This window comes from Acomys russatus, chromosome 9, assembly GCF_903995435.1.
Source record: "Acomys russatus chromosome 9, mAcoRus1.1, whole genome shotgun sequence".
Taxonomy (NCBI): domain Eukaryota; kingdom Metazoa; phylum Chordata; class Mammalia; order Rodentia; family Muridae; genus Acomys; species Acomys russatus.
The window spans coordinates 20,440,919-20,462,939 of NC_067145.1; the positions used below are offsets into that span (position 1 = coordinate 20,440,919).

General features: G+C 45.0%; 1 protein-coding gene across 2 annotated transcripts in view; it reads left to right on the forward strand.

Moving 5' to 3' along the window:
- The window catches only part of Retreg1 (reticulophagy regulator 1), a 132,180-nt gene that overhangs the window by 52,016 nt on the left and 58,143 nt on the right, over nt 1-22,021 (forward strand). Inside the window, exon 1 of one of the 2 annotated variants that reach the window (XM_051151005.1) lies at nt 21,014-21,144. The exons of the other annotated variant lie outside the window; for it this stretch is intronic. The gene's annotated coding sequence lies outside the window, so the exon portion shown is untranslated. Of the gene's footprint in view, nt 1-21,013; nt 21,145-22,021 lie in introns of those variants that run through there. 2 annotated transcript variants of the gene reach the window in all.

The window sequence follows — 22,021 nt, forward strand, 5'->3', positions numbered from 1 at the left end:
CCCACTGTCCTTTGGTGCAACAGCTGAGATACTCAGATTACTCAGCAAGGCTTAGTTTTCCCTCTTGCAGTATCTGTTTTCAGTCTGGGCTTGATCTCGGTGTGAGCCTGGCTTCCTGTCTGTCGGGCTTTCTTCACTTTGGGTAAAGTGTTCACCATCCATCTCGGTGGTGGTGGTCACATGTACCCACAAGCGCGTGCACAATCCTTCAGATGTCTGAGGACAGTTTGTAGACTCTGCAAGTGTTTGCACTGTAGCAGTTCACCATGCCAAAGCCAGGCTTGGAGTTTCAACAGCATCAATAGTGATTGGGAACTTTGACTCCGATGCCATGTTGTGTTGGCAGGGGTGCCCAGAATAGTCATTATGCAGATATGTTTCCAGGTGAGCACACTCTGAGAAAAGCTCTTTTTTCACCTATTTGACAACTGTAAACTGTGTGCAGGATTTATACAGAGGTTGCTGTCAGCTGGACTGAGCTAACAACCCTTATGACTCCTTTCAAGGATTAGGTTAGACCCACTCAAGAGTCTTAATATTGTCTTTTAATTTCTGAAAAATTGTGTGATTTCGTGAAACCCCCTGTTAACAAATGGTGATGCTTACACTCTACTCTTTTCTGCACCTATGCTTTCTTTTTAAAAATAAAATGCTCTACTGAGTTTATCTCAGTAGATACAGGAGGAAAAGGAAACTTTATGCCATTCCAATAGTTTTATTTTCTGTTTGTTTTTGTTTTTTCAAGACAGGGTTTCTCTGTATGTCGTTGGCTATGCTGAACTTGCTTTGTAGACCAGGCTGGCCTAGAACTCTTATTAATCTGCCTGCCTCTGCCTCCCAAGTGCTGGGATTAAAGGCGTGCACAACCATGCCCGGTTCAAATAGTTTTTTTTTTTTAACTTGATTCTTTAATAGTTTGTTCATTATCACCCATATCAACGGTCTAGGTTTTCACCACAAGTCACTTTATTGTTCAGTATTGAGATATTTAAGGTTTAGTTTGTTGGTATGAAAATTGTAGAATTGAGACTGACAAGGTGCTGGGGGATTTCTGACAGGTCTTCTGGGACCTCCAGGAACTTGTAGCAGGGAGCTGTCTGTAGGAGGCAGTGGTGGCCCTCGGATTCAGCTGCAGCTGGGCCAGGCACCAACCTGACTCACCTTGAGGCAGAGCACAGACCATCCTAGCAGGGCTAAGCAGGAGTCCTGGGGGTTTTCCCCTGTGTGGCCAAATCACAGGTTCCCCTTCATGGTCTGTGTGTCACATGTTTTCTCCTCCTCTTACCCACGCAGAGCAGAAGCATGGCACTGACATTTGGCCTTGGCATAAAATGCGCTTTTGTTCCATCAGCTTCCAGATAATTGCCACTCCATAACTGCTCTTGCCACTCCATATTTTGAGGGACAGGGAGAGAATCTTTGACTGTTAAGTCCAAGTTGTGGTGTTCCACCCAGCTCACAGCGAGTCAGAGGATTAAAGCAGATGCTAGGACATTAAATTCTGATCACATCATTTCTCTTAAAGAATGAAAATTTACCTAGTGTCTCTAAGTTGCTATCTCCTCGGACAAATGGAACATAGTTAATGTGTGTGTGTGTGTGTGTGTGTGTGTGTGTGTGTGTGTGTGTGTGTGTTGCAAGGAATTGAACCTAGGGCATTTTGTATGATAAGCAAGTGTCCTACCACTGAGCAACATCACCCGCCTGAGAAAAATTATTTTAAATGTAAGTATGACTCTTGCTGCTATATAAACTATAGGCAGGATGGCAAATCAAAATCCTAAGCAGAAAGTTGGTTGCTTAAATGTGTAATCTCTCCCAAGAACAGTAATCACAAATTGCATGTGTTAAACTCTTAGACTTCACAGCTTTAACTTTTCTTCCTAGAGCTTCTTTGTTCTCTCTGCATTGTAACCCTGGACCGTCCACAAATAAGTGTGGCACCTTGCTCTGTAGACATGTTCCTTGAGGGTGTCCATGAGTTTTAAAGGAGTATCTCCAGTGAAAGTTACATTTGGTTGGGTTAAGTGGAGGAAAAAAATTTTCTTTTTCAGAAAATAGAGTCCCTCAACCTAAAATGTGCTGTGTGCCTGCATAAGCCTATTTTGGCTGATGGCACCCAGGGAACCTGGGAGCTGAGCTCCACAAACTGAAAGCCTGTCTTCTGCCAAAATGAGAATTCCAATGGGCCTTTTATGCCTTAAGGGAAAAAAAAGCCGAGCACAATTCTGTAGTTATCTATTGTCCAGTGGGGACTCAAAGCCCCTTTCTTCTTCTCCTGACAAAAGAAGGGGCCCATTCATAGACAGAACAAGTCCTCCCAGGGCTGCTGGGCTGGGTCTCCGGGTCATGCACAGGGCTCTCTTAAGATTCCAGCCGAATGGTGGGAATGCAAACTAGTACAGCCACTTTGGAAATCTATCTGGTGCTATCACAGAAAACTAGGAATAGGGCTTCCTCAAGACCCAGCTATTCCACTTCTTGGAATATACCCAGAAGATGCTCCAGCACACAACAAGAAAATTTGCTCAACCATGTTCATAGCAGCCTTATTCATAATCGCCAGAACATGGAAACAGCCTAAGTGTCCCTCAGTAGAAGAATGGATAAAGAAACTGTGGTACATATACACTATGGAATACTACTCAGCTATTAAAAACAAGGAATTCCCGAAATTTGTGGACAAATGGATTGAACTAGAAATGATCATAATGAGTGAGTTCACCCAGAAGCAAAAAGAAACAAACGGTATATACTCACTTATATCAAAACACTAGTCCAAGGGATACGTACCATGAAAAACTTTACTTACCAAGAAAGTGGGTCAGAGGAGAGGACATCCTATTGAGACTTTAGGCGAGAGTAGCATGGAAGAATAAGGAATAGTAGGACCCATAGGGTCCTGGAAACCTACAAGAAGAACTTTATGACAGACAGATCTGGGTCCTTGGGTCCTCTTCAAACTAAGGCACCAGCCAAGGAGAATATAGGCAGTAAGCTTCGAACCCCTACCAAGACCTAGCCGACGAACATGATATTCTCCACCGTTGAGTGGAGAGTGAGATCTGACTCTCACACGAACTCTGGTGCCCCTTTTCTGACCATGTCCCCTGGATGGGGAGGCCTGGCGGCACTCAGAGGAAGGATAGCAAGTTACCAAGAAGAGACTTGATATCTAAGAGCATATATAGGGGGAGGAGGTCTCCCTCAATCACAGACATAGGGGAGGGGAGAAGGGGGGAAGTGGGAGGGAGGGAAGAATGGGAGGAAACGGGAAGGGCTAACAATCGAGATGTAATATGAATAAAATAATAAAATGAAAAAAGAAAAAAAAGAAACTGTGGTACATTTACACTATGGAATACTACTCAGCTATTAAAAACAAGGAATTCCCAAAATTTGTGGACAAATGGATTGAACTAGAAATGATCATAATGAGTGAGCTAACCCAGAAGCAGAGAGACTCAAATGGTATATACTCACTTATAACTGGACACTAGCCCAAGGGGCAGGTCCCATGAAAGTCTGCACCTACCAGGAAAGTGGGATAGAGGTGAGAACATCCTATTGAGACTCTAGGTGAGAAAAATATAGGGGATAGGGAAGTAGGTGGATCCAGAGGGTCCTAGAAACCTACAGGAGGAACATTATGATGGGTGGATCTGAGCCCAGGGGTTCTGCTTGATCAAAGGCACCAACCAAGGACAAAATGTGCAGTCATCTTCAAACCCCTACCCAGGTCTAACCAAGGGACAGAACATTCTCCACAGTTAAGTGGAGACTGGGGACTGACTTTCACAGGATCTCTGGTGCCCCATATTTGGCCATGTCCCTTTGTTGGGGAGGCCCAATGGCACTCGGAGGAAGGATAGCGGACTACCAAGAAGAGACTTGATACCCTAGCACCATATTCAGGGGGAGGAGGTCCCCCTCGGTCACAGTCATAGGGAAGGGGGATTGGGGTGAAAGTGGGAGGGAGGGAGGAATGGGAGGATGCATGGGATGGGATAGAAAATGAGATGTAATATGAATTATTTTATTTTTCAATAAAAATGTGTTAAAAAAAAAAGATTCCAGCTGAGAAGGTTGGGTTGTCCAAGTTGCAGTTTGATACTGAGACTCATCAAAGTCAACTACAAAAGGGGACTCAGCTGTGACGTCATCCTAGAGGACATGACATGGAGGGCTAGGTTCATTGTCTCTCACCACCAGTGGTATACTTACATAGAAACTGCTTAACGTGTCCCGTGTGCCATATTTTAAGCTCCACACTCGTCTCTGGGGAGACTGTGAGCTCAGAGTGAAAGTCAGAGGCCCTGGAGATGGGTGTAGGTCTTTGCAATGGCAATACAATTGTTTTTTAAAAAAAAAAATTATTAAAAATAAAACTCAAGGTATTAAAAACAAGATGAGGGCTGGGGAAAGTGTTTGTCTAGCGCGCATGAAGCCATTCAGTCCCCAGCACCTCATAAAAACAGTGTGGTGCCACATGCCTGTAGTCCCTGTTCTTGGGAGGCAGAAGCAGCTGAATCATCAGTTCAAGGTTATCCTGGGCTACGTACTGTGTTGGAGGCCAGCCTGGGATATATGACACACTTCAATACAATATTATAGTTGTGCCTCTGTACCTAGTTGAGGTTCACTTAAGTTTTTATGCTACATAATACTCCATCATATATACAAACAACGCAGCCTCTTAACCCCATCTCTGTGGCTGGCCATAGTCTCCACAAGTCTCTGAACTTACTGCATTGCAGTGCAAAAGCGTGAAGGGAAAAGGGGAAAGCCGGGCGCATAACGTGAGCAGCTTCTGAACTGAGGAGGCTGCATTCATTGAAGGGTGTGTGAAATGGGCACTGGTTTCTGGGTCCAAACGTAATTTATAAACATCGCAAGCCTTCTGCAAAGTTTTCTTGAGCGCTTCGTGTGTGTTGAGTGTGCTCGGCGGTGCTTTTCTGCTGGTGTCCACTAGGGGGCGCGTAGGAGGCGGGGCCTCTCAGCTCTGGGAAGCCCAGAACCCTTTTGCTAGGGAAATGAAGGCATCCACTCCAAAGTGGGGGTGAGGGTAGGGGTTGGGGGCGTTAATACCTAGGCATTTGGGCAAGACAAACACATTTGTGCTTGTACTTGGGATGCACATTTGCATGTATATTCAATGGGGAGAAGAGTAAAAATGAGCCTAGACCAAGGGAGAAGCAATAGAAAAGTGTGACAAAGCATATACCTGTGCAGAGTAAGACAGACTAGGGGAGGAGGACGCTCGAAAATGCGTGGCACAGACTAAGGACAAGTGGCAGTAACACTTAGTTTTAAAAGCTAATGGCTTGTGAGGGCCTGTGAGAGGGGAAGAACTCGGAGGCACTTTGAATTCTGGGCCGTTTTGCTAGTGTTTCTACCCACAGTCAGAATCTTTGGAATAGCTCTACTGTTGGTCTAAGAAGTCTTTTCTTCACCCCTCCCCACGAATCTTCCGCCTGAGTCAAAATATGTAGAGACTGTCTTCTCCCTCCCGCTCCAGAACCTGATATAAAGTCAAATTACAAACTCCAGAAGATAGCTTTATTTTTAAGCAATTGTGTGGAAAGCGGATGGACAAATTGGTGACTCATTGATTCTGGGTATAAAGTAACCATCTGAAGTTCTAGCCGAAGAGTCCTTGTTTGTAAGAAAAATATGTGAGTACTCGTGCTATGGGATGTTTCCAGAACCTTGATGTGCTTAGAGTGGGCCAGGTGATGCTGCTGTCCCCGCTATGTCCATATTCTAATCTCTCCCTGCGTCTGTCACTTTACATGGCGACAGGGACTCTGCAGATGTGGGATGTGGATGTTTCCCGGGTTATGCACATGGACACAGCAGGGTCACGACAGGGCCCGTTCCAGAGCAAGGCAGGATTAAGAAGTCGAGGAGATGCTGCTGGTGGGCCAGGAGGTAAAGGGAGGGAGTCAAGGAGTACATGCAACTCCAAAGGGCTGGAAGATGAAGGCCGTAGGCTCCGGAGAGGAGATGCTAACATTCAGGGCACAGCTGTAAGACTATGCTTGTGACAAGCTTTAAGCCGTAAGCCTGTAGCAGTTTGTCATAGCAACAATAGGGAGCTAAAGGAATATTTGCTGTGATGTGAAAGAGCCAGTCTTTACTGGAAATTGTCAAGGGCAAGTTGGTCAGGCCCCACCTCCATCCACCAAAGCAGTGCACTTCTACCTGGTTTGTGAGTAGTTGCGTCCTGATGCAGTTTGACCCAATTTGTCCACGAGCAGTGCCCTGAAACAGGAGTGTTGTGGTCCATGAGACAGGAAGACGAAAGTTGAGAAGCCGTCCATCTAAGAGTGTGCCTAAGAGGATGCTGCCACTGGGCTAGAGGGAAAATGAGGATTGAAAAAGGAGCCAGTGTGGTCAGGAGGGTCCCGAGTGATGTGACCATGCCATGCTGGAAGCCAGGTTGGAGCATTGCTTGGTGGTGGCAGCCATCTGTGTCCTGAGAGCCAAGAGGAAAGCACTGGGAGAGACATTTGTGAAGAGCTTTCTGTGAGTTTCACTTATGTGTCAAGGGGGTTATAGAGGAAGCTCTTAGGACTGAAAGCAAACGCAGGGCCTTAAACATAGTAGGAAGGCTGGGAGAATAGAGGTAGATGTGGTGAGCTGCATCTCGGGAAATGATGGTGGAAGGTGAGTGGAGTGAGGCTAACTAGTGACAAGAGAAACACTGGCGTTGCTGTATGGTTCCAGAATGTTCTCATTCCCCTCAAAGGGAACCTCACAAACATCAGGTAATGGTTTCCACTTCCCTCTTCCCCTAGCTCTGGACATTACAGGCCTGCTTTTTATGCATTTGCCTTTGTATAGCCATACAAACAACCTATGTCCTTCGTTAACTTTGTCTGGCTTCTTTTGCTCAGCACGGTTACTTCAGGATTCACCCACAATATACCCTTTACCATACCTTATTCCTTCCCACAGCTGAGTAATATCCCACTGCCTGTGTACACCACGTTTTGCTCTGCCATCATTTACTGGGCTTTTTGGCTATTTTCTTTTCTTTTCTTTTCTTTTTTTGGTCCGTTAAGTCTAGCTTCCTCTTAAATCCCCTTTTTAATAGTGGTAGTGCGTTCACATGGGAAGGGAAGTACAGGGTGAGTCTTGTTAGAGGTCTGGGGGAGGGAGGAGCAGGTGTGTGATGTACCCTGACTGGGAACATTGCTCTGTAGCTCACGTGCTGGTCATCCGTCACTGGGAAGGCTATTCTTACTTGTGCCTGCTTTTAATACCTGGACAACTGGGAGAGAACTCATAATCCTGCGGCCATTTGGCTTCTATTCTTCCAGAGTATTTTTAAACTAAAACATTCAGAGGCTCCTCATGTCACTGAGAGCACAAGCAGCACCCTCTGTATGCTCTTCTCTTCTCCTGGACTACAGCTTTAGATTTTGAATAGTATTTTGAAACACACACACACACACACACACACACACACACATACCTACCTTAAAAACAACAACAACAACAACAACCTTTCCCGTGATGTTTTTCTTATTTTTAGGTGATGACTATCTTTATTAACATGAGCTAGGTCTTTTCAGTCATGACTCTAGAGCCATCTGCTATGGAAAGAAAACGGTCGTTTCCTAAAGCGTACCTCAACTAAACCACCTCAACTCAGATGTGGACGTTTAATTTCAATAAGTTGCATATGTAAATATTTACCCCACTCTGGCTAAGATGTTTAAAGGGGTTCTTAATGAATGTGCTGTGCTCAGTATATAATAAACACTAAGTAATTGGGAGGAATTTAATTTTTAATTTATTTTTAAATTTTATGTATATGAGTGTTTATCTGCATATTTGTATGTGCCACACATGCATGCAGTGTCCTTTGAGGGGGGGTGGTAAAGAGAGGTATCAGAGCCTCTGGAACTGGAGGTGGTTGTGAGCTGCCATGTGGTGCTAGGAACCGAACCCTCATCCTTTGCAAGGACAGAAAGTGTTCTCAGCCTTTAGCCTCTGAGCCATCACTCTGTCCCTCAAGATAGGATTACAACTCAATTGTTATCCCATCACTTGTATCCTCCTGTTCCTCCCTCCCTCCCACCCCTACCCTGTTCTCCTCCACTAGGTCCATGACCAAGGTCCCCCTATTCCCCTCCTCCCCTACTTTATGGTCACAGGCTATCAAGTCTCATCCTCAAGAGAGTTTTAAGCGGAATTGAAACTTGTGTTTTAAAATTGAGTGCTGGCTCTGAAATGAATTTGGGATTAAAAATAAGATGATGACCTCAGGCCCTTCCTTAAGAGCCAAGAGGGAAAAGCTTGGCATTTTCATTGTTGTGATAACATCGTGGAGAAAAGTTAAAGGGGGATTTGTTTGGGCTTACAGTACAGAGGCTTCAGAGTATGGGCCCTTGGTTTTGCTGTGTCTGCTCCTTTGCATAATGAGCTGGGATATCATAGTGGGGGAAATGTGTTGGAGCAAAGTAGCTCATCCAATGATGGACAGGAGAAAGTGAGGAGGAACATACTAGACCAGTGACAAACTATGCCTTTCATAGGCATAGTTCCCCAAGGACCTGCTAGTCACATAGTTATCTGTGTTCTTATTCATGTATTGATCTATAGATGCAGTTGGTACCCTCACAGTTTTCTCTCAATCGTACCACCAGATGGGGACCAAGCCTTCAACATGTGAACCCTTTATGGGACATTCCACATGCAATCTATAGCATTTACATGTGAGTTGTCTGTAAGTGATCAGATCACATCCTTGTGCCCCGACTGGAAGGAGGTAGTGGTGCTGGGTTAAAAAAAATCTGTGTTGTCTTATAATTGGACACCAGCCCAAGAGGCATGTCCCATGAAAGTCTTCGCTTACCAGGAGATTGGGATAGATGTGAGGACATCCTATTGGGACTCTAGGTGAGAGAAGTATGGGAGAATGGGGAAATAGAAGGATCCAGAGGGTCCTAGAAACCTATAAGAAGAACATCATGATGGGCAGATTTGGGCCCAGGGGTTCTGCTCAAACTACTGCACCAATCAAGGACAATATAAGTAGTAAATATCGAACCCCTACTCAGATCTAGCCAATGGACAGCACAGTCTCCACAGTTGAGTGGAGAACGGGGACTGACTCTTACACGAACTCTGTTGGCCCATATTTGACCACTTCCCCTTGGTGGGGAGGCCTGATGGCACTCAGAGAAAGGATAAGCAGGCTACCCAGATGAGACTTGATATCGGGGAGAAGGTCCCCCTCCGTCACATACATAGGGGAGGGGAAAAAGGTGAAAGCAGGAGGGAGAGAGGCACGGGAGGATACAAGGGATGAGATAACAATTGAGATGTAATCTGAATAAATTAATTAAAAAAAGAATTTGTGTTGTCTGTATAGGAATCGTGGGGACTAGAAACCAATTATACATTTGTCTTTGGTCCCTCAGCCAAGGCACAAGAGTTTTCCAATAGTGAAAGAAGACATGACTTGCAATGGATAAGAACCTCTTGCTGATCATAATATGGGGTTCATATGTAATCAACAGAAGGAAGACAGTTATAAATTCCAGAGGAAGCCTTGTACCATTTCTGCTGCCAATGGATTTTGGGAATAGGAGAAAAAGCTATTCTCTGGTAAGCAAGTGGTTTCAGGAAACAGAGAGAGTCCAGTGAGACGTGGATGAGGCTCAGTGACAGGTGTTCAACTCTGATGCCACGTCAGCAGCACTGTTGGTCTTCCCCTCGGCTTAGCGTGACCTGTTGGCTCAGATTCTGTTTCTTGGTTTGGACTGCTATTAAAGAATGCTATGGTCTGGGTGGCTCAGATGGCAAGCATTTATTTCTCACATTGCTGGAAGTTGGCAGCCCAACATTATGGGTTCTTGGTATGATCCCTTCTCTGGGTCTGAGAGCACCGTCTTCTCATTGTCACCTCACACAACACATAGAGAGCACTCCGGCCCATCACCCCCTTTTAAGGCAGCAGTTCCACAGTGGGGCTCCATCTCATCAGCTCACCCAAACCCACTTAGCTCCAGAAGCTCACTTTGGGGAGCTAGTGAAGTTGCATGTAAGTCTAGGGATTGTAGGTGGTAAGCCCCAGGACTCTCCTTCCCCAACTGCTCATCTCTGTCTTTTTGGATATAGTGAGGGGGAGAAGGGGGATGCGAGGGGTTGATAGAACTCCCAGGAATGCAGAATTAGAGAGTCAGGTCCAAGTCCTGGCCAATCTGAGCCCCTGGGAAGGATCATGATGAAGTGAGAGGTTAGAGGCTCTCACTGCTCCCAAGAGGAGGAGCTATATCTAATGCCTTCTGGTTCAGTGGTGCTGGTGTTTGACAGCTCCCTCAGACACCAGGGAGTCACCATGTTCCTCCCATCACTTTAGATACCTTACCTTGCTTATTACTGTTGAATCAAGAGACACGGGGATTTGGGGAAGTTTTACAAGAGGTATTGTAGACACTTTCATGTGTACCCTGGAGGATTAAGCCATTTGAATTTCATACTACCTTCACTCAGTTATGCTTTGTTTCTCCTTTCGTTGCTAATGTTGTAGCCACGAACAACTGTATAACATTGGTGTGGTGGATGCTGGGTAGGGATAGAGGGTCCTGTGTCAGTCAAGGTCAGAGCATCAGCCAGTCCTGATCTTTTCACTCCTTGTAGCCATGGAGCCTAAGTGACTCTTCACTTATGTTGAGGGAGGGATCTGAGCACAGCAGACCCATGGCCAGTCACATTCCTGTTCCTGTTAACAAAACACTACCCGCCAACTGTGTTACTCAGCTTTCCTGCATTGTGATGCAATACTTGAGAGCATCAGTCTATAAGAAGGGAAGACTTATTTTGGTTTTATGGTCACTTAGCCCTGTTGCTTTCACCCTATGGCAGTAGGGTCCATCATGGCAGGCGTGAGTGGTGAAGAAAGCTGCTTACCTGACAGTAGATGGGAGTAACTGAAAGAGATGGGGGAGGCTCAGGGCCTGAATATGCTCTTCAGGAGCATGTCCCCAGGGGCCTGACTTCTTTCAACTCTGCCTTCTCCAAAAGGTTCTATACTTCTCAGAATGCCATAGGTTGGCAGCCAACTAATACCTGGGACGCCTGGGAGACATTTAGGATCAAAACCAGCCAGTTATACTGGCTCACACCTGTGATGTCACAACTCACAGGAGGATGGGTAGGGAAGCTGTGAGTTTGAGGCCAGACTGGGGTACATAGATTCAAAGCACTGCCCGATTAAAAAAAAAAAAAATCTAGGTCATGTAGAAAATCATGCATGTGTATTTGATACATGGTTCTGGGGACTGAGATGTCCAAAGCACAGTTCAGCATCTGCTCAGCACCAGCTGAGGACTGTAACTCAAGACAGCAAAGGCCATGGGAAAAAACAGCAAGTGTGCTGGCTGCTGAGCTCACCCCCTAATGGTGACACTGTTCCTACAATAGTAATGTTAACCTCTGTGGATGGCACAGTCAACTTTAATCCTCTCATGAGGGCCAGGAGATTGTTTCTAACACATAAGCTTTTGCGGGGGGGCACATCCAAACCAGAAAATCCAGCTGCTCCCCCCAGTTCAAGTTCTTCTATAAAGTGCTTTTACCCCCTCTAGATCCCCTCAAAGTCTAAAATGGGTCCTGCACCAACTCAAAAGTCAAAGCTCAGAGTCTCTTGTGACTTAATATGAATTCAGCTCATGAGGTGAGGGGTCTCTTTAGCTGGCGAGCCAAACAAGTGTTCATGTTCCTAGCACAGCAGGGATATTTCATTTTCTTCACGAGGACATGACCTTTCTTGCGAATCATGACAATGGTCATATTCATGCCACAGTACACATTTATGTAAAATGTTTTTAGTCAAAAAGAGAGTTCTCCATAGTGTCCTTGAGACCTTTTCAAATTCTTCTTGGACAGCAGTTCATGGGCAACCTAGGAGAAACAAGTAGTCAACACACCACGAACCTCTTTTGTGCTGTAGTGCTTTTTCTCTGCAGAAGGGCCCAAAGTCAGGTACTGCTTCATTACAGACAAGCACAAAATCTCTTTGGTGTACAATGCATGCTTTTTTTTTTTTAATTGTTTCTATGTCTGAGTTGAGCGGGATCCAGCTGGTTTAGGAAGGCTTTGCTTTAGGAAGTTCTTATCTTGCATCCAGGCCCGACTTCATGGCCTTTTGTCTTCCTTGCCTCACAGGCTGCTCAAGGTGTGTTATACTCCTGGAAGGAGGCAGGGAGAGCACGGGCAGGAGGAGGCAGGGAGAGTGCGGGCAGGAAGAGGCAGGGAGAGTGGGCAGGCCGGAGACAGGGAGAGCGCGGCCACTCACATCCAATTAGTCCAGCTTTACCTGTTCATACCCACATAGGCAAAGCGTATCACATGGCCAAGTCCAAAGCCGAGGTCATGACAAGGCATAGATGTATGAACTATAATTGTGTCACATAATGGGATCTGTCATTAAATTTTTATATGAGGTATACTTTCTATGTAATAGTTTAATGGGCTTTTAGTCTATATTCAGTGCCTTACAAAGCTCATTAGAATGATTATGTTTGAAAATATTATCTATGTATTTCTCTCTCTCTCATTTATCTATCCTCTGTCCTTCCTTCCTTCCTTCCTTCCTTCCTGGATTTCCTCTGATACCCAGCCTGACTTTGACTTTCTGGCCTCTTGTAATCTTTCTGCCTTGCTGGGAGCTAGTAATTTATTTATTTTACCTGCTCCTTTGATTTAGGAGCTCAGATAGCTCAGGCTGGCCTTAAACCAATTATGTAGTAGAGGATGACCCTGACTTCTAGATCCTCCACTTTGCAAGTGTTAGAACTATGTGGAGCTTACACGTTTATTTCTTTATGTTTATTTATTTACCTATATTTTTTGTTTGTTGTTTGAAAATTTACTATGTGACTACAGTGTGTTTTGATCATACTTTCTTGTCTCCAACTTTTCATTTTCCCTGTGCTCATCCACTGGGGTTTGCTCTTTTAGATCTCTGATTACGCTTTGGGGTCACTTTCACTGTAGATACGTGGCTCTGTAGTCAGTGATTTAATTTTTCCAATCAACACTTGATGTGCCTGAGGCGCGGTGCCAGCATTAAGATGTTACTACATTTTCTCTGAGAATAGAACTTAGGGAAAAACCAGTCAAGTGTCAGAAAGGCAGTGAGATAGTGGGGTATAAGGCACACTGCTGGGCTCATGGGAGCTGTGAGAACTCATCTATTGAAGGATTCAAGTTGAGTGTCTGGCTCATACCTCTGTGTAAAGAGGAGATTGTATGGTTCAGTAAAAGCAGATGGAGGAGGATTATATCATCATTGGAAGTTTTCATTGGTTCAGAAGGGAGAATTATGTCACTTTCAGAAATTTTCATTGGTTCTTTAAGGCCTTGGCGAGTGCACAGTTATGTTTAAACCTACACTGTTTTGCTCATTGAAATGATAATTTTAAGACAAAGTAACAAAAAGACAGCCAGGAGAGGGATGCCTGAAGGAAGGCCAGTAAGTTAATTTTGTACTCACTGTGCTTACAAACTCTCAGTTTTGGATCTTCTTGCCATTATTTTTATTTGGAATCTGCATTGTATTTTCTTCCTGTTTTTCCTCTGCCCATTGCAATGACTCTGCCCTCTATTCAGCTCAAAGGGATCTTTGGTGCAACTTGGTGATTCTAGAAACTGACTAGGAGTTGAATGTTTATCTCAAGAATATGGACTTTCAAGGTCTGTGGACAGGCAGATAGATATGCCACAGAGGCCTAGTTTCATTTTAATTCTTTGTGTTTCCGTCATTGCATGTGGCTGGTTTGGTTTTAGTGACAGTGCAGTATGGGCTCATTCAGAGGCCCCAGGGGACGCAGAGGGACTTCACCACCACAGGAGGTCTTGTCCTGGTTCTGCTGTGCACCTGGCCCTGTGTGCCTTCCCTGGCTGGTAGGAATGACCCAGGAGGAAGAATGAAGAACCTGAAGAGCTCATTGACCTGTCTCTTTGAGGAGGTTTCGGTGATGACAAAATTTAGCAACACTCGGTTTCCCTCTGTCATGGAAATGAAGGGAAATTGTCACTTGGACTCAGGGTATGTTCTAGAAGCTGGCAGTGTTCAATGCAAGGGAGCACAGGGAACCAGGAAGGGATGAGGATCAGAGGAGAAGGACAGGAAGCTTGAGTGAAGTGAGGAGCCATCAAGGAAGGGAAGGCCAAGGACAACGATGATGATGATGATGATGATGATGATCATGATGGTGATGATGGCAGTGTCTGACTGCCTTCTGTTAGTGTAAACGCTTGCCCGCTCTGTGCTAAGTGCTTCCTGTGTATTCACTAGTTCATCTGGAGGATAGGGTCTGAGGCAGGACAGTGAGCCTCTTCTGAAGCTCAATTTCAGCTCTTACCTGGTGCCTCCCCTGTGCCAATGGCTTTAAGCAGTGTGTTCTCTTTAAAGAAGAATTTCAGGTGTTTTCATTACATGCCCATATGAAGTAGCAGTGATGTTGGTACCATCTGTGTTTGGGAATGAGAGGTGGTCAGAGTCCATTGGGGGGGTGGGGGTGGGTGGCTCAGCTGGGCAGCAATAACTCTGATTTTGGGTCCCTTCTATTTGTTGGAGAGACAACATAAGGTCTTATATCATTTTATTTTTATGACCAGCTTGATGTTGAAAGCTTTATTTATTAGGTTTAAAGGTTGCTCTAGTCACAAAAATGAGGTTGTGTTTTCAGCAAGTTCAAGCCAATCATTGGCATATTAATTGACTATGTATATGCTGTCTTATGTGTGTACTATGTGTTCTGTGTATGTACATGTTATGTTGTGTGTAAATGGACACATATCAACTAATCTGTGTCTTGGCACAAGTTTCCCTTTGCATGTAAAAGTATAAGTCTTAGTAGGTGAGGTGACCCCAGTGAAAGTAAGCTTTTCAATAAATCAGCTCAACTGCCTGGAGTTCAATTTCCTACTGGCTAAAACAAAATGAGCAGACTTATGAAGCTGTGGAAATCAAGGCATGGCAGATGGAATGGTACCACCCACATTTACAGTAAGTCTTCCCACCTCAACTAGCCAAGTCTAGACCATCTCTCACAGACATGGTCAGAGGTCTATCTCTTGCATGATTCTAGGCCCTGCCAAGTGGACAGTATTAACTACCCATGATAGTGCAAATATTGACACATCTACTCTTGAGTCCTGTGTGAGTTCACTTGAGGGCAGCCTTTGTCCTTTGTGTTAGCTTCCCGTCACTGTGACAAAATACTGTAAGTAAACAACTTCTCAGGAAGAAGAGTGTATTTGACTCAGTTTTGGAACTGTCAGTCCATGGTTGTTTGACCCTGTTCCTTTAGATCAGTAACAGCTCTGTATATAATGGTGGAAGCTTATGGCAGAGGAGGCTACTCATGTCATCCTGTTGGGAGGCAAAGAAGGAGAAAAGGAAAGATTCCCAGAATCCTCTTGAGGGGTGCAGCCACCAATAACCTAAGTTCCTTCAACCAGACATCACATCCTAAAGGCTTTACTACATCTCCACAACAGGAGGGACCAAGTATCAACCCATGGGCCTAAAGGAAACAGTCAGACTTTGAGTTTTACTAAAGGTGAGAGGGAACAGGCTTTGTGGAGTCTGAGACTCTTATTTCCTCTTGCTTCTTACTGTTCTTATTTGTCTTTTCCTTTAAGAGAAGAGCACTGGTCTTCATGAGTTAGTTCCGCCATCTTGGAAGCCCAGATGACAAGTCAGAAAAGGGCCTTGAGGTAACAGGGTGGGGACCAAGTTGGAAGTGTTCTTCTCTATCTCACTTGTGGTGGTTATTTAATATTTAACATAAGATGTTTATGTTTTAAATGGGTGGTCTATTTTCTGTAAAACTTTCCTCTGTGAAGTCTATATCTTTCTTTCTTCAGCCTTCAGCCCTCAGTTCTAGAACATCCCAGCCACTGAACACAGGTAGTAATAAAATATATTTCCTGCCTGAGTTTTTCTCAGACATACAACCGAAATGTCTTTTTCAGTTACAGCCCCAACCACAGGCATTGCTGTGGTACGTGATTCTAAAAGGCTCAGGTGTTGGATGCTGATCATGAGGTGGATCTATTGGAGATAAGTGAGGGAGGTTCTGCCTGCGGCTTTAAGGTAGTTCCTACGAGACCTCTTCCTTATCTCTCCCAAGAGAATTATTATAGGAGGAGCAAGGCTGGTCTCCTTGTTTTGGAGTCTGGCTTTCTGTCTGTCAGTGTGATCTCATTGCCTACCACACTCTGACCATGACAGTACTAATAGTTAGGCATGTGGTAGAAGTTAAACCACTGAGGGTTACCCAACCTTAAACTTCCAACCTCCAAAACCCTGAGTTAAGCGAACCTTTTTAAGATAGTTTATTACAGTGCCACTACCACCACTACCACCAACAAAACAAGTTAATATAGGCATATAGATGGTCTTTTTTGTTTTACTCATGAATATATATATATATATATCTGTATCTATGTATTTATTTTTATATCTATCATCTATTTTTATCTCTATGTATCTATGATCTATGAATTTATCTATGTATCTATGTATCTATGTATCTATCTATCTATCTATCTATCTATCTAGTTTGTGGTTCTAAGGGAAGAGTCAAGTGTGAAATTGAGGCAGTTTACTTTAGATAGTACTTACTATATAAAAATACCTCAGACTGTGGATATTTATAAAGAGGAAGAATATACTGATCATAGCTTTGGGCAGTGGAGAGCACAAGGTACAAGTGAGAGCCAGTGTTTGATGTGGATTCGTTCCTCCCCTCTGTGATCTCACACAGTGGAAGGGACACAGCTCCCTTCAGCAACTTTTAGGAGGGCAGGAATCCTATTCACAAGGGGAAGCATTCATGATGTAATGAACTTCTACATAGCCCCACCTCTTAATATTATTACATTAGGCATCAGGGTCCAACATATGACTTTAGGGGGGACATACACATTTAGACTATAATGTTAGTGTGACTGTGAGCTATGCCTTCTTTGTTGTGGCAGCTCTATATAGACGGTGCAGGTCCCCAGGTGGTAATCACTCTGCAATCCCTAATATAGTGGGTGCATAATCAATACTATGTATTATGTCCAACTCTGTGCTTTTTCTTTGTCAGTTCTGAATAACCTCTTAACAGCTGCTTTACTTTCCAGTACCCTTGGTGTACACAGGCCCATGGGATAGGTTACATAGCCTCTAGCCATGTCTTCTCAGTGTGCTGCACTTCCTGCCTTGTTCCTCATTTCACTTTGTACATTAGGTAGCCTGCAGCTGGTGTGAGAGGGCCACGGGTCTTCCTGACTGAGCCTTTCCCAGGCAGCTGGGGTGAGAGCACTCAGAGCCATGTTAGTATAAACTGGATACCTCGATATTACCCTTTCCTTTCTTCTTCACACAACCACCAGTTAGTTCCAAATTACTTATTAACAGGTCTGTGGCTTTACCGGACTAGGTTTTCTTAGTAAATCATTTACTGGGATGTGGATGAAACATTGTTTGGAAAGAGACAGAATCAAAGGATTTGAGAAGTTCAGTCTTTCAGGCCTGTCTCTTGCCCACCTTTGTGATGGACTTGAGTCTGACGTCAGCCTGGGTGGCAGTAACATTTGTCCACTGCTCCCTTCTGAGAAGGCAGGAAGCTCTGCAGTTCTGCCATGACAGGCATGCTCTGGCTCTTTACCTTTCTGAGCATCACCAACACCTTTGTTGACAAGGTCAGGCTCGTGAGCTAAGTGACAGTGACGGCGCCTGAGATCCTGCGTGTGCGTACGCCACTCCAACAGGGTTGTCATCAGAAAGAAGAACTCCATGGGCAGGCTTGTTTTGTTGGCATTTTTTAGTTGGTAAATGCAAGCTTGGTTTAAGACATTCCCTTTGGGTTTCTAGAGCCAAATCAAAATAGTTCCAAAAGTGCTAGTGGGTTGGGCCCAGAAGTATGGTGCTTGCCTGACTCTGGATTTGATCCTTTATATTGTAAGTAAAACACAAAACGACAAGCCAAGAAAAAAAGAAACCAAAAGAACTGATTTTTCCAGCAAGGTGGCTCAGCAGGAAAGGACATATGCCACCAAGTGTGAAAATTTGAGTTTAAAGTCTGGGACCCACTTGATAGAAGGAGAGGACACTCCTCAAAGTTAACCTCTGACCTCTGTATATGTGGGGCACACACACACACACACACACACATACACACACACACACACACACACACATGCACACTCCATACAGACATAAATAAATAAATATATGCCCCGATTTTTATAAAATATGTATATTATCAGCCACAACATTTCCTAACCAGAAAACATAGGAGTATAAATATAAGAACTTTGCATTGAAAATCGTTTGATCATGTGCTGTCTTCAAGATGAGCTCTTCTCTGTTCATTCTAAATCTCTATTTTTTTTTAAAATACAAGGCTACATTACTTCAAAAATAAAAAAAAAATATTTTTAAAACATGTCACTCACTTCAGTCATATTTGATAAGTAGAGAGTCTAGTACCAGTAATTATTTGACAGTAACTGTCTGGTGAATAAAATGCTCCTTAATGTCTGACAGATACTCCGAACACATTGAAGGCGAGCGCACGGGGCCCGATGGTTTAGACCTGCCAACAATTCATGATCTCGGCTTCAGATGATGAAAGGATGGCAGGATCCTAGCACTAGGGAGAGTGATGAGAAGGAACACAGGGGCCCAAGACATGACGGCAAGCAGAGAGGGGTTTGGTTGGCACATAGGGTGGACACTTGAACGGGCAGCGAGGACTAGGCCAGGCCAGGCCTTGACCTTTCCTTGTCTCCTGGCTCTGAGTCCCAGCTGCCGATTACGAAATGTGCTCTGGATGTTGTTTCCAGAGGGCACACGTCCTTTCGGTGACAGCTTATTTCTGGATTCTTGGTGCAAATGCCTGGAGTCTGATGACATTCAGGGGTGTGTTTCCCAGTCCAGTATCTGATTAGTCACCAAATTCCAGGGACTCTCCCAGCTGGCTCAGAGTGTAGCACGTGAGCACAGAAGTAAAATAACTTATTTCCTCTAGTCTCATTTTATTAGTCCATGAAGCCAAGCCCCACCCCCAGCCCCAGCCCCATCGCTCTGTGGGTGTCTCCAGGTCATTTAAAAGTGAAATCCTCTCTTCTTTGTGGGGAAGTAGGATTGTTAAGGCTCTTGGGGGCTACTTATTAGGGGTGTGCGATCTTATATCTGAAAAGGTGACTTGAGCCATCCCTGAAGAAATGGTAGAAAGTAGGGTGAGAGTACATCGGCTTCTTACAGCAGCTCCTCGGTGTTACGTTAACAAGTCATGTGCCTATCTTCCCTCTCCATGCCCAGGCTGTGTCTGTGATCCCCAATGAGGTTCAGAGTTTCAGCAGGTCTGTGTTATGCCAGGAGGAAGGGCTCTGGTGGTTAAGGCTATGCAGACCCCTGGATCTTGCTGTGCTGTGTTGAAAATGAGGCTAGTAGGAGAAACAGCCATGCAGAGCTTCAGCAAGGATGGAAGGAGAACACGGATCTGTAGTGTTAGTAGCAGCTGGTGCTGGGTGTGTCTTGGGCTCCTCTGATCTCTGCTGTGGGTATCTGCTGTTACCTTCATTTGATTTGAGAAGCTCTGAAGCTGCTTTTATGCCAAGCCCAAGGCACCCCAGGAGCAGAATTGAGCACTAATCCTCCAGCTGCCTGGATCCCTCACATCACAGGCTCCTGTCTTCCAAGTCCATCTCTTCATCTGTCCCCTGAGGTTGGCATCTAGGTCCTCACAGTGGGAGCCAGGCGCCATCTGCTCTCCACGTCTGTGGAGGTGGGTATGTGGCAGGCTTATGTGTCTTAGCTTTCTCTAAGACTCAGGATTGCACCATAGTTCTGGAAATCTCTTCCGACTTGGGGCCCTTGGAGATCTCAGTGTCCATCCGCCCTTGTGGCCATCACACCCCTCTCATGTCTATGCTGTGGTAAAATGAAGGGACTGGGCCATGCTGGTCTCAAGTTCCTACCTGTGCTAACATCTCCAAATTCTGTGAATATAGCCGAAGGCAGAGTTCTTAGCCGAAGGTCTAAGTAGGCTTCCTTTCCCTGATGTTTGCTCTGAAAGCAGTGAGCACTGTGTGATGAGACAGTAGTCCCAGGCAGTGACCCTGCTGTAAGCTGCACACACAAAACACTACCCATGACAGTGGTTATCCTGTGTCAGACAGACTCTTTCTCCTCATCTACTGCATCCGCTTTCATATATCTTTGTCTCGTATTGCGCTTTTCCTGTTAGGAACTACAGCTGTTGGTCTTTGGCCAAATGCACACACATTCCACCCCCACCCTGTGGAGTTGAGGTGGTGTGTTGGCCACTAGCAGTTTGCTGGTCTAGCACCATATTGTGGTGGAGGAAATGAGTCAGCAACAGATTGGACCCGAGGCTCACAATGGGATTTTAACTGAACACTCCCTCTTGACAAGGAGTTGCCCCTTAGCAAGGTATAAAATCTTGAAATCTCATTCTTTTAACATGTAGGAAATAGTATTTTATTTCAGAGGTTATACTGAGATTAAAGGACTCAGAAGTCTATAATGAGCATGGCACAAAACGTCTCTCTCTCTGGGCAGAGTTGTTAGATTCATGTAACTAAGTTTTATAGGTCCTTGTGCCAGCAATGGATGAGACCGACAGGGGGGAGGATGACTTGGGGCCAGTCATGGGAAAATGGAGGAAGGGAAGTCGATTGGCACTGGACCTTTCAAAAGGTTTTAAACTATATTTTTTTTATTATTTTGTGGGTGTGGGTTTGGGTGCTGTGACATGCATGTGGACAACAGAGGACAGTGTGAAGAAACTGATGCTTTCCTTCAGCCTGTGGGGTTCTTCTGTTTGCAGAAGTAGGGAGTAAGTTTGGGCTCTTAGCAACATTGCTGAGCTTTAGCTTATTGTGTGGGAGCCCCTCTCAGAAGAAACCCTTGCACTCACCGGCTTTAAGTCCGCCGCTGGTAGGAGGCGCAATTTTGCCTTATGAAAACTGGCTGGCTCGTCCTTTTCAAGGCAGAGAAGTAAAGTGGGTGAGAGTTCATTGCTTTCCTTCCAGGGATGGGGCTCCAGAGGAGACAGAAGGACTGAGCCACCTCTAGGATTGTGTGTCTCCTGTGAGGTGAGAGACTGAAGATGCACAAGACTGCTCTTGTTTTAGCCCAAGACTGTGTGTACCCGAGGGCCACGGTGCTCATTCTTGGAGTCTATTCTCTGTATTTGGCATCATAGAGATCAAGTGTGGCATTGTGACCTTTCAAGGGCTGACCTGGACCAAAGCCCAGGAGTGGGTGGGCAGAAAGCTGATGGTATACAGGGAAAATTGGAAATATAGCGAGAGGCATTCTGTGGTGGGAATGAATGCACTTAGATTCTTGTTTTTAATAGGGTCTCGTTATATATCCCAGGCTGGCCTGGGTCCCACTCTGTAGCCCATGCTTGTCCTGGACTCAGAGTAATTCTTTTTTCCTTTGCCTCCTAAGTGATGGGATTATGGGTGTGTGCCGCCACACTCAGCACATTCTGTTTTAATGTAATTTATTAGGATCCCACATTCCAACAGCAGCTTCTCACTACTTTTTACAAGCATCTTCATTAATGTCGTGTCAGGGCTGCTGCTCCTTCATGTCCTGAGTTTCCAGTCCTTGCTGCAGTGCTGGCGTTAGTTACATATTCTATAAAAGTACTCACTGAATGGACGAGCTGACTCCTATAACAGAAACAGTCACTTAGAAAAGAAGAGAATTTTAACTGAAGACCTCGGGAGGGTGCTTGCCCTGGAGCGACAACCCAGCAGAATTCTAACCACTCCTCAGCAAACCAAAAACTCAGAGGTTAGGAGTCCCACATGGAAAATGGCTGGTGACAGCTCAGAAGGAGAGTGAAAGCTGGCCGGACCTGAGGTGTGAATGTTGATATGGGTTCAGAAATACCCGGGCTACCCCCTTGGATTGACTCACACATTATCACATGATTGCCTTGGCCTTAGATAAGGTCGG